Source organism: Myodes glareolus, chromosome 10 (genome assembly GCF_982192425.1).
Source record: "Myodes glareolus chromosome 10, mMyoGla1.1, whole genome shotgun sequence".
NCBI lineage: Eukaryota > Metazoa > Chordata > Mammalia > Rodentia > Cricetidae > Myodes > Myodes glareolus.
In genome coordinates this window covers 74,153,659-74,164,377 of record NC_142035.1, presented here as the reverse complement: position 1 = coordinate 74,164,377, position 10,719 = coordinate 74,153,659, and the positions used below count along the sequence as shown (strand labels likewise).

The window sequence follows — 10,719 nt, the reverse complement described above, 5'->3', positions numbered from 1 at the left end:
AGAACTTTCGGTGTGCATGTGGACGTTGCATTTTTCTTACAGCTGTAATTAGTTCATTACTCCTGCCTAAACCTCTGGAAACTGGTATTACAGGTAGTCACCACCACTCCTGGTGCCACACAATTGTTTTTGGCTTTTTTTGTAAGCACATATTCAAATAATCACAGTATTCCGAATGAACAGATTTTTTAATGCAGATTTTATGCAGAATCATTTGCAAACGCATACTTTCCATACAGGGCACATATAGGAACTGAAGCAAGCCATGCATTTCTATCAGCGACAGCACCCATGCGTCAGCATCAGTGAGAGATGCACCTCACCAGGAGAGCATTTGTCTGGCTTTTGGAAGGCGCTGGGTTCCATTCTCCACACCAGTAGGATGAGGAAGAAACCACATAGCGAGTTCCTATACTCTTAGCTACTCTGGAAGTTGAGGCAGGGGGATCATGAGCTTGGAGTCAGCCTGGGCAGCACAGCTGCACAGTACAGTAATGCAGTGGCAGTGGAGCTGCTCCTGGCTGAAAGACAGGTTGCGTATCGGCGCTCCTAGGAAATGCGCACACAGGGTTCCTCTGTTCTCTTCTATTTAATACTGAGTTGTTTCACATAACACCCTGCCTTAAACTCTCAAATGTTAAGATACGGAGTGTAGGTTTTTCAGTAATTTGCTGATTGTTCTTTCCATCTGGATAGTCTTGAATCTCCTGCTTTTTTTTTTTTTAATTTTGAGATTTTTGTTTTTCCATTCTTGTTTTTGTTTTTGATATAGGATTTTTCTGGGTACCCTAGACTGACCTTGAGCACTAAAAGAGTTTTCCTGCTCTAGATGGGTGGGATTACAGGCAAGCACCAGCATATGCGGCATAATTAAGAACTTCTATGATTTTTTTTAAAAAAACTGTTTCACTTCCTCAATATTCCTTTTTTAAAGATTTATCTTTTCTTTTCAGAATTTAGATTTGAAAAACATAAAGAATACATAATTATGAACATTGTCTTTTCTGACTTCCTGTTCCCTTTCTCTCTCTCTCTCCCTTTCTCTCTCTCTCTCTCTCTCTCTCTCCCTCTCTCTCTCTGCTTCCCATGCTAATGAAACATGTCAGTCAACTTCCTGCTCCTACTGCCGTGCCATGGTTTCCCCACCATGCTCTCCTCCTGGAACTGTAAGCTGGAATAAACTTTCTTCTCTAAAGAAAAGAAAGGAGAAGGAGAAGGAGGAGAAGACAAAGAAGAAGAAAGAGAACAATGTCTTTTCTTTATAAAGTCTTAGACATTAAAAATTCTAAATGAATTAAATTATTAAGAAATTATCTTTGGGCTAGGCATGGTAAGGTATGCCTTTAACATCAACATTAGTGAAGCAGAGGCAGGCAGATCTCTGTGAGTTCAAGGTCAGCCAGGGTCACACATAGTGAGATTCTGTCTCAAAACAAACAACTCATTTATTTTTTAATTTAAAATTAAAAATTTTATGTGTATGAGTGTTTTGCCTATATATAATGTCTTTGCACCATACATGTACCTGGTGTCTGTAATTACCACAGGAGGGTGTTGAATCCTCTGGAACTGGAGTTACAGACAGCTGGGAGCTGCCATGAGGGTGATGGGAAATGAGCCCAGGTCCTCTGGAAAAACAGCTAGTGTTCTTAACCATTGTACCATCGCCCCAATCTCAAGACTATTGCTTTTGATGTACTGTTCTTTTTGTTTTTGTATATTCCTTTTCTCCCTTCCCAATTTTAACTTTTTTTCTCCTCTCATCTCTTTGAATTGCTTCAAAATTGGCCTGGTAAACATTTTAATAATTATTATTTTTTTTATCTTTCCCTTCCTCCCTCCCTGCCTCTTATCCTCCTCCCTCCCTCTCGCCCTCCCTTCCTTACTTCCTGTTTTGATGTTGGGGTTGCAGGACCCCATGCAGGCTATACATGTGCTCTCCCACAGAGCTGTGTCCCAGAGTCTCAGTCCTCTGCTTATGTTCTTTCTCTCTCTAAGGATCTGTGTAACTTTCTGTGCTCAACTATATGAAAATACCAATTTTTTTTGTAAATTGAAAGTAAAAAATAAATACAATAGTCAGCATTTGTAATTCTACACAGTTCAACCTAACAGTTTTCCTCAGCACTCAACATTTACTGAATGGATGATCAAGCAAAGGTTTTTCTGATGAAAGTATTCTAGGAAATTTACACTTAGAGTCCAAAAACTTGGTATCAGCTGTGAATTTAGAACCTTTTTTTCCCCCAAGTATTCCAGACTATCTTCAAATTTGTCACCTCTGCTTCTTCATCCAGAATGCTGGGGTGATAAGCATGTGCCACCAGAGGACACAGAGTGTGTAATCACAGACCATTACAGTACACTCACCTACTGTTCATTCCTTTATCCTTGTCACTAATGCGCTCCAGAGAAAGCTCAGCATAGTCTCCTGGTTCCCTGCCTCAGTGCTATTCTCGACATATTTGAATGGCAGTGAACAAAGGTATAGACACGCATCCTCTTGTGAGCACTCCTGTAGGTACACATCCACAAAGTAACATCTCACAAAGGTACAAATATGCATCTTCTTGTGAGTGTTCTTACAGATACATATCCACAAACTAACATCTCACAGATCTGAACTATTAGGAAAGAGATAAAAAACTTGTTAACATATCACAGGCGTTGGAAGGAAGGTTTGGTTCCTTAAAATGAATTATCATTTCAGTCTCATTAGCAGTAATGTGGCATATCTGTGATTCCCAAGCTGTTTCCTCTGGCATTCTACTATCCTCAGTGGGCCTCAGAACGTTTGGACATTGAGATTATAGATGAGGCTTGCAAAAGAGACTTCCTAATTAGGGAAAACACTGAGTTGCTGATGACTGCTGACCCTGTCTGTGGAGACTTGGACTTCAAGGTGCTTTTAATATTTTAATATGGTAACTCATACGCTCATGGCTTCGAACAAATCAAATGAGATCTTTCTTTAATGCACTGGGCAACAGGTGCAGAAGTTGTGAGAGATTAGTTTAAGGAAATTGGGTAAGTGAGTTAGGAGGGGCAATGAAACCAGGGTTTCTGGTTTCTACCATAGTAGGATTTCGACTTCACCCCCTTGGCATTTGGATTCTACTTAATCATTCACTAATTGCTCTTGTGATTCCTGCCCCATGAATCATGAAGGGAGGCTTTTGTTCTCTTTCAGTCACAAACAGGTGAAATTCAAGCTCTACCCTGACAAGGGCATCACCCGCTCGTGCACTGAACGACGTGCTTTATAATTATATTTTCATTTAAAAAAGAAAATTCCAAGTATTTAATATCAAAGCAACTGTACTTTTTTATTTTTTAATTTTTTTCCTCAAGAAAGGGTTTCTCTGTGTAAGCCTTGGCCATTCTGGAACTCACTTCGTAGATCAGGCTGGCTTCGAACTCAAGAGATCTGCCTGCCTCTCCCTCCCAGAGTGCTGGGATCAAAGGCATGCACCACCTCTGCCCAGCTAAATTTAATTTTGTTGTAGTTTGTTTGTTTGATACAGATTTCTTTGTGTAGCCCTGGTTGCCCTGAAACTCCTCTGTAGCTGGCCTTGAACTCATAGAGATCCACCTGCCTCTGCTACCTGAGTGCTGGGATCAAAGGCGTGTGCCTCCACCACCAGGCTGCAACTGTACATATCAAAAGACATCAAATAAAATAGAAGGATGCCTTTCCTAAAGTAAGACTATTAAAGTCAGTTTGGTAAAAGGTTTTTGTTTTTGTTTTTGTTTTTAGATTTATTTATTTTAGGTGCATGGGTGTTTTGCCTGCAGATATGTATGTGTACCATGTGCATGCCTAGTGACCACGGAGGGAGGGTGTTGGATCCCCCTGGAACTGGACTTAGGAACAGTTGCGAGCCATCATGTGAGTGCTGGGAATCTAACCCCAGGCATCTACCATAGCAAGGCTCTTAACTGCTGAGCCATCTCTTCAGCCCTAAGGGAAGTTTTTGCATAGCTCACAGCTATTAAAATGAACTAGTAAGGACGAGTTTGCTTTGTTTTGTTGGATTTTTGAGGTATCACAATGTAGCTCTGGCTGGTCTGGAACTTGCTATGCAGACCAAGTTAGCCTGGAACTCACAGAGATCTGTTTGTTTCTGCTTTCTGAATGCTGGGATTAAAGACTTTTGTCACCAGGCCTGGCTGAAGAAAGAACAGTTTTTGATAGTTATGTTATAGGAAAATTTGCTGTGTTAACTGGTGATCGCTTGGACACTTTAATATTGTAACTATTTACTTTGTATAGCATCTGTTGTGATACCTAAAGTTCTAAATGTTGATTTTTTAAAAAATTATTTTATTTTATATGAATGGATGTTTTGCCTTCATGGAAGTCTGTGTACCTCTTAGTGCCTGCTGCTCAGGTCAGGAGATGGTTTTGGATTCCCTGGAACTGGGTTTACAGATGGTTGTGAGCCACCATGTAGGTGCTAGGAATTCAACCCAGGTCTTCTGGAAGAACAGCCAGTGATTTTAACTACCGAACCATCTCCCCAGCCCTGTAAATGTGTTTTAAGACACATTTTTAGTAGCCACTCCTAAATAAATTCCAAATGACTTTAAAGAAATGGAATTTTAAAAATAAATATTAAATGAAACACTAAAAGGAAACTGTATGTGAGCCAAGCAGCTACATTCTTGGGGAGTTCAATGTACCCTCTTATAAAATGGGACTTATAGACTGTTTATATCCTCTTACAGAGTGGTGGTGGTGGGGTCACAAGACTCATCTGAGTATCCAGTCACTTCCTACTACCTGTTATATGTAACTTTGTGTTAATTGCATGAGGCCTCAGGGAGGGGCTAGAGTAGATAATGCAGACCAACCAGAGGACCGTACCCATCTGTGCAGTTACACGGAAGCTGTCATTCCTGCTGGGTAAAGGCTTTCCAGGTACTGCCTTTTGGGGGAGGAGCACCCACACCTTTGTAAGTCATCCCTTCTAAGCTCTTCAGGTAAGCCCAATAAACTCATTGGTTTCCCAAAGTAAACTTTGGTGGAACTGTGTTTGGTTTGGGACCCTGGGGAGCTGGGTAGATGCTGTTTATATCTCCCCTAAGGAAGGAATTTTAGCAACAAAAATGCAAGTCACTAATATCCTTCTTGTACAGAAAGAAGGACTCATAATAAAAGTGAAAGAAAATTATCAAAGAAAACAATAATAGATTTTGCCTCATAAGAGTCAAATACATTTAGGTATTATGATAAACCACTAAAACAAATGATAAGTGGAAAAATATTGGCACCATGTATGAGAAATGAAAGGGTAAGATGATTAATCTTTAAAGTGCAGAAGTCAATACATTGAGTAGTTAAGAGAGCTTGCTACTCTTGTAGAGGACCAGAGTGAAGCAGCTCACAACTGCCTGTAACCCTAATTCCAGGGCATCCGATGCCTCTTTCTGACCTCCATGAGTACCCACCTACACATAGCATATACATACAATAACTAAATTATAAGATAAATCTCGAAGGTATAACAAGCCAGGCATTATGACACTTGCCTTTAATCCCAGCATTTAGGAAGAAGAGAGGGGTGAAACTCTGTGAGTCTGAGGCCAGCCTGGTCTATGTAGCAAGTTCCAGGCTTACGAACAGACAACTCATAAAAGAATAAACAGAAGTTGTCAGTAACCTTAGGAGATTACTAGCCTGTAGTAAGCAAAACAGTAAGGTTTGTTTCCACTGCTTTGGTTGGCATAAAAAGTGACACCATCAGAGCTGGGAAGGGCGCGGCTCCAGGGCGTTCTCAGTTCACCGCTGGAGTCACTTCTGTAACTGTGGGGATGCTGCTCTTCCGACACCTCAGCCTTGCCTCATCCATTTCTGTGAACTTAACCATTGCACTTGGCGGATGATTTCCTTAGGCACCTCGTGAGTCATTGTTTAATTACAGACTGTGTCTCTTCAGTTCATTCTGTATTTTACATCTTCATCATTTTCTGGACATACAATCACAAGCTCAAGAGTTCTAGTTTATTCTTGAATTAAAAAAAAATTAGAGTGACCTCAATAAAATTGAGATAGCTCAATCCTGACCTCCATGAATCTTCTAAAAATTATTTTTCATCAGCCTTGTTTGGGGACGAAGGCTGAGATACCAGTACTTAGAAACGACAACTTCTGGGCTACCATGGTCTACATAGCAAGTTCCAGGCCAGCCAGAGCCACAGACCTGCCTCAAAGCAAACAAACCCTACCTCTGAGACACCAAAAACTCTAAAAGCTAAAAAGACCTTTTACCATTTCTATTATAAAAGTAATAGCTGTAGCCTATTATCGGTGGTGTAGCAGAAACCAGAGGCCTTGGGTCACAATGGTTTGTGGCAATTAACACTTGCAAGTAAGACATAAGGGCTAAAGGCCAAACTGTGACTCATGGGCCACAGTGCAGCTTCCATAATAAGATTTTCTCTCTCTTTCTTTCTTTCTTTCTTTCTTTCTTTCTTTCTTTCTTTCTTTCTTTCTTTCCTTCCTTCCTTCCTTCCTTCCTTCCTTCCTTCTTTCTTTCTTTCTTTCTTTCTTTCTCTCTTTCTTTCTCTCTCTCTCTTTCTTTCTTTCTTCTCCTCCTCCTCCTTCTTCTTTCTCGTCTTCTTTTCCTCTTCCTTTCCTCTTCCTTCTCCTCCTCCTTCTTCCTTTTTTCCTGTTTTTGTTTTTCTTTTTTTTTTTTTAAATTTGGTTATGATTTGGAGGGAGGTTGCAAGGACAGAGAGCAGATGAGAGGATATGGGGAGAGAAGTGGGATCAGGACGCATGATGTGAAAAATCAATAAAAGGGAAAATAAGCAATAGCTGCATTTAGAGTAGAAAAACAGGATGGGGGGAACAAAAATGTCAACTCTAAGTACTCTAGTTGGAGGTGACTATTGCTGGCCCTAGTTATATGTGTATATATTACACATGCTTTCAAATTAACCTCCAGAAAGGATTATAAATGTTTATGTAACAAAACAAGACAAAGGAATGCCTCACTGATAAAAGGTACCAAGCCACATGCCTAACACAGATAAGAATTATGGGTTACTGTAAGATATAAGAGTTAATAAGAAGCCTGATCTAATAGGCCAACCAGTTTATAATTAATGTAGGCCTCTGCGTGTTTCTTTGGAACTGAACAACGCGGGACTGGGCAGGACAGAAACCTAAGATGACATTTATTTATTTATTTAGGTGTTTTGTTTGTTTTTTGAGACAAGTTCTTGATATGTAGTTTGGCTATCCTGACTTTTTTTTCTCTCCTTTTGTGTTGTTGTGGGATCAAACACAGGTTTTTGTTTTGTTTTGTTTTTTAATTTTACTGCAGGTACAGACACTTGTAAATTGCCATGTGGGTGCTGGGAATTGAATCTGGGACCTCTGGAAGAACAACCACTGCTCTTAACTGCCGAGCCATCTTTTCAGCCTCAAACAAAGGGTTTTGGACATGCTGGATTAGCACTGCATTGAGCCTCAAAGCCTCAAGATGTGGCTTGGGTTAGCTTCTAACTTTCATTCTTCCTACCTCAGCTCACTAATGCTGAGATTACAGGCATGTGCGATAAGGTGGTATTGTTTTGTTTTTTAAAATTTATGTAAAATTTACATATCGAAAATCACCATGTCATCTTTTTTTTTCTTTTATCTTTTTTCTATCCCCCCCTCACCCACTGAGACAGGGTTTCTCTGTAGTTTTGGGGCCTGTCCTGTAACTTACTCTGTAGACCAGGCTGATCTCAAACTCACACAGATCTGCCTGTCTCTGCTTCCCAAATGCTGGGATTAAAGGTGTGTGCCACCACCGCCCAGCCCAAGTCATCATTTTAAATGCACAATTCAAGAGCTTTTGGTCTGCGCATAATGCTATGCACAATCATCACCACCTAGAGCATTTCAATTTCCTTATAGAGAAGTCTCATAGCTATTAATACTCCCCATGTCCCCTTTTGCCAGCTCCTGACACCATGACTTTACTGTCTCTATGTAAGGATTTGCCTTTTCTGCATATAAATGGGATCGTGTAGAATGTGGTCTTAATAACTTGTTTTTCTCAGTATTCATTGCAAAGTTCATACATGCTCTAGAATGTGTCAGTACTTTCTTGTGCTACCACTGAGCTACACCCCCAGACTCCTCATTTCTTGGTGTGGTTGAATTTCTTGCATAGGTGAGTTGTCATTCTTTATCTGTTAACCAGTTGATGAACATTTGGATTGGTTTGTTATCAATAATGTGAGTGTAAACACTTAAGTACAAGTTTTTGTGAAAACATGTATTTTGTTTTTTTGGTTTTTTTTAATTGATATTTATTGAGCTCTAAATTTTTCTCTGCTCCCCTCCCTGCCTCTCCCCTCCCTGCCTCTCCCCTCCCCACTTCAACCCTCCCCCAAGACCCCCATGCTCCCAATTTACTCAGGATATTTTGTCTTTTCCTACTTTCTACTTCCCACTAGATTAGATCTATGTGAGTCTCTCTTAGTGTCCTCATAAATTCTCTGGGATTGTGGTTTGTAGGCTTTTTTTTTTTTGCTTTATGTTTAAAAAACACCTATGAGTGAGTACTTGTGATAATTGTCTTTCTGTGTCTGAGTTACCTCACTCAAAATAATGTTTTCTAGCTCCATCCATTTTCCTGCAAAATTCAAGATGTCGTTATTTTTTTTTCTACTGTGTAGTACTCCATTGTGGAAATGTACCACATTTTCCTTATCCATTCTTTGATTGAGGGACATTTGGGTTGTTTCCAGGTTCTGCCTATGACAAACAATGCTGCTGTGAACATAGTTGAGCACATGTCCTTGTGACACGATTAAGCATCCTTTGGATATATACCCAAAAGTGGTATTACTGGGTCTTGAGGAAGGTTGTTTCCTAATTTTCTAAGAAATCGCCACAATCCAAAAGGGTTGTACCAGCTTGCACTCCCACCAGCAATGCAGAAGTGTTCCCTTTTCCCTACAACCTCTCCAGCTTAAGTTGTCATCAGTGTTTTTGATCTTGTTCATTCTTATAGGTGTAAGATGGAATCTCAGAGTTGTTTTGATTTGCATTTCTCTGATGACTAAGGATGTTGAACATTTCCTTAAGTGTCTTTCAGCCATTTTAGATTTCTCTGTTGAGAGTTCTCTGTTTAGGTCTGTACTCCATTTTTTTAAAAATTGGACTATGTGTTCTTTTGGTGTTCAATTTTTTTTTTAAATACAAGTCTTTTATTGTACCAAGATACACCCCAAATCATATTAAAATTTGGGATCTTGTTTCTGGAGCTGGTAACTTAGGTCTTACCCATCAGCCTGTTGCACTGTTCCTTTTCAGACACATAGATACCATCCAAAAACTTTCTGATATCCTTGTTTTTAACTGTTGTGGCTTTTGTATCAGAGCCGCCAAGTTTGAAACAAGTTCAATGTAATTTTCTTCAAGAATTAATTCATCCTTCTGGGCTTGAGAGACAGAACAAGCAATGCCTGTCCTCATCCGAACCTTGCAGATGTATTTTTCACCCAAGAAATTTCGGATTTCAACCAAAGACCCATTCTCCTGAATAACGACGTTGATGGGGAAGTGAGCATACACGGACCTCATCTTGTAGCGGAAGCCCAGTGTAACACCCTTGATCATGTTTTGAACGTGACTGTAGATGATTCTGATGGCCAGTTCCTTCCTGTTGTCCCACCTTTTGTCAACCCGGAGCCTCTTCTTCTTCCCAAAAAGGCTCAGTTCTACATTCATGTGGTTGAAGTCCCTCCGGAGGGTTCCTCTGGGGCCCTTTACAATGACTGTGTGTCCCTTCAGAGTGATGTCCACATTTTCTGGAATATCGACAATCGGATTGCTGAGAATGGTCTTCATTCTCTCAGTAGATGGGACAAAGAGAGCTGCTGTCCAATTTCTTGAGTTCTTTGTATATTTTGGAGATCAGTCTTCTGTCTTGATGTGGGGTTAGTGAAGCTCTTTTCCCATTCTGTAGGCTGCCGTTTTGTCTTGTTGACCGTTTCCTTTACAGAAGCTTTTCAGTTTCAGGAGGTCACATTTATTAATTGTTTCTCTCAGTGTTTGTGCTGCTGGGGTTCTATTTAGGAAGTGGTTCTCTGTACCAATGCATTCAAGTGTACTTTCCACTTTCTCTTCTATAAGGTTCAGTGTGGCTGGCTTTATGTTGAGGATTTTGATCTATTTGAACTTGAGTTTTGTGCATGGTGATAGATATGGGTCTATTTTCATTCTTCTACATGCTGATATCCAGTTATGCCAGCAGCATTTGTTAAATATGCTTTCTTTTTTCCGTTTGATTTTTTTTTTTGCTTCCTTGTCAAAAATCAGGTGTCCGAAGATGTGTGGATTGATATCTGGGTCTTCTATTCAGTTCCATTGGTCCTCCTGTCTGTTCTTATGCCAGTACCAGACTGTTTTCAGTACTGTAGCTCTGTAGTAGAGTTTGAAGTCAGGGATTGTGATGCCTCCAGAAGTTCTTTTATTGTACAGGATTGTTTTGGCTATCCTGGGTTTTTTGCTTTTCCATATGAAGTTAAGCACCATTCTTTCGAGGTCTTTGAAGAATTTTACCAGGCATTGCATTGAATCTGTTTGTTTTTTGTTTTTTGAGATAGGGCTTCTCTGTGCAGCTTTGGAGCCTGTCCTGACACTCAGTCTGTAGACCAGGCTGGCCTCAGATACACAGAAATCTGTCTGCCTCTGCCTCCCAAGTGCTGAGG

The 10,719-nt window shown here is 40.2% G+C and overlaps 1 pseudogene; it reads right to left on the bottom strand.

The window, feature by feature from the left end:
- Positions 1 to 9,259: 9,259 nt before the first annotated feature.
- Positions 9,260 to 9,856, bottom strand: LOC148120701 (large ribosomal subunit protein uL6 pseudogene; annotated as a pseudogene).
- Between the last annotated feature and the right edge of the window lie 863 nt (positions 9,857 to 10,719).